Here is a 7,596-nt window from a genome sequence, read left to right on the forward strand (position 1 = left end):
GGGGGGGTGTGACCGAGGAGCAACTTGATACAGCAGGAGTGGGAGCCATTTATTGTAGGACAACAGAGGTATTTATACATTCCACACAGCTTATCTTAATTAGCATAAACTCAATACAGCAGTCAACCAATAAGAAATCTCCACACTTAATGGCTTGCTGGCGTTACTTCTCAAACCACTCCCTCTGGCAAAATGCCAGGCGCCATCCTGACTTGTTTACAGACTCTAACAACGTAGTCAGTTAGTTAGTTAGTTAGTTAATGTGGTGCTGAGAATCGAACCCAGTGCCTCACACATGCTCAGCAGGCGCCCCACCATTGAGCCACAACCCCAGCCTCAAAATAGACAACTTTTGATTTTAGATGAAGCAATTCAAATGCATCTTGCATTCTTTCTCCATATTTACACTTTCACTGACTTGGTCTTATCTTATTAGTGCTCTGTAAGCATGATTTCTGCTGATACTTCCTAAGGAATGTCATTGTCCTTGCCAAAATGCATGAAATTCAGCTACTTCCTGGGGTTTCTTTTTTTGGTGTTATTTTCAGTGGACACATTGCCAGCATAATCAAACAAGCTTGTGATTTCTAGAACATGTGAGTGGAACGAATGTTTATGGGAGGAAAGAAGATCAAACTGTAAGCATTCTATAGAGTAAGAAATATCGACTTATTCTTGACTCCTCTTAGGAAGGCAGCAAGTACAGTATCTCAGTGGATGAGGATTGCTTGTGTTGCACTGTCAGCTCCTATACTCATAGCTGGGTAACACTGGAAAACTTGCTGCACTTCTCTGTGCCTTGATTTCTGCAACAGTTAAATGGAAATAATAGCTAGATCTATGTCACAGGTTTACATTGAAGATTCATCCCCAAGGATGAGGATAAACTCAAAACCAGAAACAAGTGAAAACTGTGGCTCAGAGATAGAGTGCTCACCTAGCATGCGTGAGGCACTGATTTCCATCCTCAGAACCACATAAAGTAAAATAAAAGACATTGTGTCCACCTATAACCAAAAAAGTAATATTTTTAAAAATATTATCATTGTTACCAATACTTACACAAATTACTCCTTTGCATAAATAGAAAAATCAATATTCTTTGCTTTTCCCCTGGTATTGGGTATTGTCCATTTTCTAAAGGCATTTGCCCAACGGGCTATGGCTCATGGGGCAGAGTATGTTTTCCAAGAAGAAGTGTAGCAATAATTTTGGTTTCATATACTCTTGCAAATTTTGCATCCTTTCAATCAAAAGATGACATTGATTTTCCCCTTGAGCTTTTATGTTCTTAATGTCTCATTCTGCTGAACAGAACAGGGCATCTGAGAAGGCTTCTGAGGACAGGTTATATTGAACAATATGGCTTCTTCCTCTCTCTTGCTCCCCTTTCCCTTCTCCCCGTCTATCTGTACCGCTAGATGATTGGCAGGAGCCCAAGCCACATGGAGAATGTAGCTGTTCCAGCTGACAGTTTCAGCCAAGGACTCACTGGGGCCCGACATGAGAGGGAGCCTTGCTTCAGATAATCCCAGGTTTGAGCCATCACAACTGATGCCAGTGGAGCTGAGCAGAGCTACCCTTGCCAAAACCTGCCCACATTACAGATTAATGAATAAAATCAATTTTATCATTGCTTTAAACTGCATGTTTGTTGAAAATTGATTATACAGCTTTAGTAACTGGAAGAGTAGGCAAAGCAAATAAATTGTGTCTTAGAAAGAACCTCCAAAATTATAAGGGGGCGATGCATTAGCCTACCCAGGCATTACTAATGACATGGTACAAATTTTCCCTGGTTGGAAAAATTTGTGCATGTTATTTTTTTTCCCTTCTATTTTTTTTTTTTTTTGCCTGAGATTCCTGGGGGCAAAATAGAAAATTCCTCTGTCTTTATCTTTCTCTGTGTTCCTAAAGTTAGCATCTTGGTTTTATTTTATCTTTTAACTCAGTTTTCCCCTACCCCGGAATTCAGAAAGCTCTCATTTGAAATTTTAAAAGTGAATAAACGCTTAATTCTCCAAATTAAATTTATCATGGAATAGACAAATTGAGTTTGTCTTTCTCATAAATGATTCACTTAATCAAGTTCCCTATAGAATGAAACAATTATAAAAGAAAGACTTGGTGTCACCCTTTATAACACAGCCCTACATTAACTCATGTACTCAGGGGCAGTAATTTATAATCTATTTTCTTTTCATAGAACAGTGCTTAGAAAAGAAAATGGGTGAGGGTCAGCTTCTTAAAAAAATAATGCCAAATATTTGGTTTGGAAATGAAATATGAATAGGGGAAATTGACTAGCAGGAAAAACCGGTAATTCATTGACAGTGAGATCAAATAAATGGCTTTTTTGGGAGGGGAACAGGAGGTGAAGAAAATGGCTTTTCCACCATAGGGTCACGTCAGGTTTTGCTATAAGTATTATACATGTTTTACCAGTTTAAGGTGGCAGAGGAGTGAAGAAAGAATGGTCAAATTCACAAAATCTGCTGCAATTTGATTCGTAGCATTTTTTTTAAATTTGCCAACTGCTCACATTTTTCTGTGAACATTTTTATAAAAGAAAAATCCAATTCTTCACAGCTATCACTGAATAATTTGATTCATTAATGCAACTGACTAGTAAGCAACTCAATTCAGACTGAGCACTCTACTACTATTAGTATTTTCGTGAAAGTAGCCTGTTTCTAGGTCCCAGGCATAGCTGCCTGCTGACATGTCCATTCAAGTTAGAGAGGATCACTTGCAGTTTGCTCTCTTGGGCAGTTTTAAAAAAAAAAAATGTGTGTTTTTTTTTTTTTTTTAAATTTTCCAACCACAATTAAGAAATTAGTGGACCACAGTAGAGACCAGAATTTACTGGATATTGAAGCACCATCATACCTTCTCTAGATTCGTCAGGATGAATAATCCCAATAGGACCCATCCAGTATCATGTCAACCCTGTAGGGTTTGATATGACAAGATATCTCTTGGTAGCTCGATAGTTTAAATACTTAAACAAAAATGGTTTTGAAGGTGTATCTGCACACTGTGTCTTAAAAATTTTATTACACACTCTCTGCCAAATATAAATGAAATTCACTTCCTATCAATGTTGATTTACTTTTGATATAATTGCTGAAAGCTTAAAGGCATAGAGAATAATTGATTAAAAACTAATAACAAAATATTAAATTTTATTTTATAAATAATAGTTTGTCAACTCTTAGTTTGTAACATTATCATAAGCAAGTATTCCAGCAAAAGAAAATGGTATAAACAAAAAATAAGATAAAAAATAAATAGTATTAAAAACCATGTGTGGTGGCATACAAGTGTAATCCCAGCAGCTCAGTAGACTGAAGCAGGAGGTTCACAAGTTCAAAGCCAGCCTCACAAATTTAGTGAGGTGCTAAGCCACTCAGTGAGACCATGTCTCTAAATAAAACACAAAATAGAGCTGGGGTGTGGCTCAGTTTCCATGTTTGAGTGCCCCTGAGTTCAATCCCTGGTACTGCATCCCAAAATAACGATCAGTAGCAAAAAGAAAAAAACAAAATCAATATCATGTTTTTTAAAATCATAAATGGCCCATATTGTTGTTAAAATGTCTTATGAACATTTATTTAATAATTCCCATATTTCTGTGTAAAAAATCATTCAACAAAATGGTATTTGCAAATCAGCATACAAAAGGTGTTCTGTAACAAATCACTAAGGAAATGCAAACAACAAACAAAAAGATAATCACTAAAGACATGTTAGAATGATCAAAAAATCCAAACACTGATAATACCAAGTGTTGGCGAGTATTGGAATATAGGAACCATAACTGACTGGTCAGAATGCAAACCAGTACAGCTACTTTACAAGAGACTTTGGAAGTTTCTTAGAAACTAAAACAATTTTGCTGTACAGTCTAGCAACCACACTTCTTGGTGTTTACATTAATGAGTTAAAAACAATGACCATACAAAAATCTGAATAGGAATGGGTCTAGTAGCTTTATCTTAAATAACAAAATCTAGAAGCAACCAAGATGTCCTTCAGCAGGTGGATAAATAAGTAAACTCTGATACATTTAGAAATTGGAATATAATTCAATGCTGAAAAGAGATGAGTTATCAAGCCATGAAAGGCATTGCTGCAACTTAAATTCACATTACTTTGTGAAAGAAGCCATAGTTTATGTTTCCAATTATATAACATTCTGGAAAAGGCAAAATTATGGAGATAAAAATCAGATCCATTGTGTCCCTGAGTTAGAGAATGGACAAAAAGATGAGTAGATGGAGCAGAGAAATTTTAGGACAGTGAAACTATTCTGATGACACATGCTGGTGGATACATGTCACTATATGTTTCTCTAAGCCCATAGCATGAGCAGCACTAAGACTGTTCTCTTCAATGCTTTGAAATCTGTAATCTGTGAATGCCGGGTGATGATGTCTCAATGTAGATTTCATCATTTGTAACAAATGTACCACTCTGGTGGGGGATGTTCACTGTCCTGGTCATTGTGTTGTGTCATACCATAATTGGAAGCTAACAAATATTCAAATGCTGTGACACTATGTAAGACAGACAAGAGCATGCCTGACTACTGTCATAGATTCTGACCTGCTATAGACATATGAGCAGGACATGACCTAACCAAGAATAACAGCTGCCATGCTGGGGCAGAGAGTTGGTCTTTGGGCAAGCATTATCTAGCATTAGACAGGAATACACAATTTAATATAATAAGCTCAAGGTAGAGCAACTCCATAGATTATTTACATGTTGGGAATATGTGCTGAGTTGCCTTTAGCTTGCCATCTGCCTGTAGGTGCAGACAGATCTTATGCACCTGCTGTCATTCAAGGAGAAGACCCATTTTTGCCAATGGTGAATGAAATAAGTCAGGAGGAGGTCCATGTCCATCTCAGCTGTATTTCCCTTTCTTTTTCTTTATTTATTTTTAATTCTCTAGGTAATTAGAAATATGTGGATAAGACAAACAACTTTTTAAAGACCTTTCTTGATTCAGTTTTTGACATGCACTGTTCTCTTTTCACATACTCCACTATACATAATTTTATTATCTACTAAAAAGCAACAAAGAAATGCCTGTGTTATTTAAAGTTGTTTTGGAAGTTTTAGAGCCTTAAATCATCTCTATTATACTTTTAACCTAAGGAAACTGAGGTTTGAAGAAGTTGTTTAATTCAAATTAAGATCACAGCTATTGAAGTGACAGAAGAGATATGAAACTATTTCTGATATTTTAAACTCTGTGCTCACTTGGAATCCATGAATTCTTAGAGGATACTTCTTTCTCACCTCTGTGACTTTATACATTCAACATCTAATTTGGGGATTATCATACATATATCATACACATATGTATTATATACACACACATGCACGCACACACGCGCACACACACATGTGTGTGTGTGTATATATATATATATATATATATATATATATATATATATATATATATATATATATATATATATACACAATCAGCACAACTTGTCAATTTGTTGTTCTGAACATTAGAGGAACCTAAACTCTTCATGCCTGTGGAAACTTTAAGCATTTCTATCACACATCTTGTGTTAATTAAAAAAAAAGACAAATTCTTTTTTTAAACCCTTATATTTATGGATCTTATTTGTTTTACTTTTCTGATTACACTATTTGAGCTTCAGTAAAATTTTTAATAATAGCAGAGCTACTGAGAATCATTGCTTTGTGAGTTACTTCTAAGGTAAGACTTCTAATACTCCATCATCAAGTAGAGTATTGAGTCTCCTTTCTTGGTCTTAATAAATATTTATCAAGACCTTTAGTAAATATTTCATAAGAATTTTGTTTCAATCATGAATGGACATCAAACCATAAAACAGCAGTTGTTAAGGTGATACAATCTTTTTAGTGTGCTAATACCATGAATTACACTGATAGACAGCTGTTACCTAACAACTAATAGGCTTGGCATTATTGCTGTAATACTACATGAAATGGGACCCAACTCTGTTCTTTATTACCTCAGCTGAGAGTCGTTAAGAATTAAACTTTGTCCACTCTGTCCCCCATTCAACCTTTTTCCCTGTCTAGTCTTCCTGGAAGAACTTCAAGGTTGTTTAGACTTGTTCTCCAGCATCTAGTGCCATTATGTCACCTGCCTCATTGTACTTTCTAGAGTGGAGACTACCACTGAAATTTACTGTATGATTTCTGACCCATTCAGCCCCTGCGGCCATCTATACTACTTTGGTTTCTCCTTCTGTTTTCAAGCTATGGCTTCCTGTTCCTCTGATCTTTCTTCCAGATTACTAATGGACCTACTTCTACTGTCCTTTTATTTCACCATCAATCCACTGTCTTCACCTTCCCAAATGCTCTTGTGGGCCAGTCTGCTATCAGTCACCAAAGTATTATTCTTAATGCTCTGAGAAAAGATCTTGACAGTTATTTTGGTGGTAGAGGACTGATTTTCCTTCACTGTATTTTGACCATGTAATGGAACTTCACTGAAAACTTGGGTGTCCAAGTATTTATTTTAACCTTCATACATTTCCCTCATTGGCTATGTAAAGCTCTCCAGGGTTTCAACATCATGGATTGGTCAAAGCATTCCCTAGGAGCACTGTTGCTTAGTCTGAATGATGAACGGCTCCCTTTGCTTTACCTGCTTGGGATTGGCTCACTCAACTTCCCTTGGCTTCACCCATATGTGATCACCCAACAGACTCATATGTATGACAAACTGTCTAATGTGCACGTTCTTTGTAACCAAAGCTCCCTGAATGAGGGAAAAGAAGGGGGGGAGTCACCTAACTTGACTTGAGACATATCTGACCTCATTTTCTGTTCAGCCAGGGCATTTTGTGATATTGATATGAATTTTAGTAATAAGTGTGTGTGTGTGTGTGTGTGTGTGAGTATGTGTGTGTATGTGTGTGTATGTGTGTGTGTGTATGTGTGTGTGTATGTATGTGTGTAATAGGAGAGTGGGAGAATGGATAGCACCAATTGGAATAAATAATACATACATTCCAAACTAGATAGTAAAATAAAACACACTAGTCTTTAAGTCAGAAGATCTCAACTGGACATAAATGCCTTCTAGAGGGCATTTACGATATCTGGAAACATTTTTTATGTACGTGACTAGGAAAGAGGATACTACTCACATCTTTTGGGTACAGACAGAAAATGTTACTAAGCATCTTATGAGAAATCCTACACTAAGTGAATCATAGACATTGTCACACAGTTATAGAGTTGGACATTCTTGGAGTACATATAGAACATTAACAACATTGTGGACAAAGAAAGACTTATGCATGGTCCCTGCTTTCACAGTTCTTATTTTCTGGGAGGAGATACACTCCCTCAATAATTCTCCCTAAGAATGATGGGAATTACAAGACAGGTAGAACATAGTGTTCATCAGAATAAAATAGGAGAAAATATTTAGTAAAAATAAGAATTAAATAGTAATTTTTACTTGTTCTCCACATCAATATTTTATAGCAAAAACTCATTAAAGCCATGCCATTTTACTCAAAATAGCACAATAAAAAATAGTATTATTTAGCCAACTAAATGTAA

The sequence above is a fragment of the Marmota marmota genome, unplaced genomic scaffold (assembly GCF_001458135.2).
Source record: "Marmota marmota marmota unplaced genomic scaffold, marMar, whole genome shotgun sequence".
NCBI lineage: Eukaryota > Metazoa > Chordata > Mammalia > Rodentia > Sciuridae > Marmota > Marmota marmota.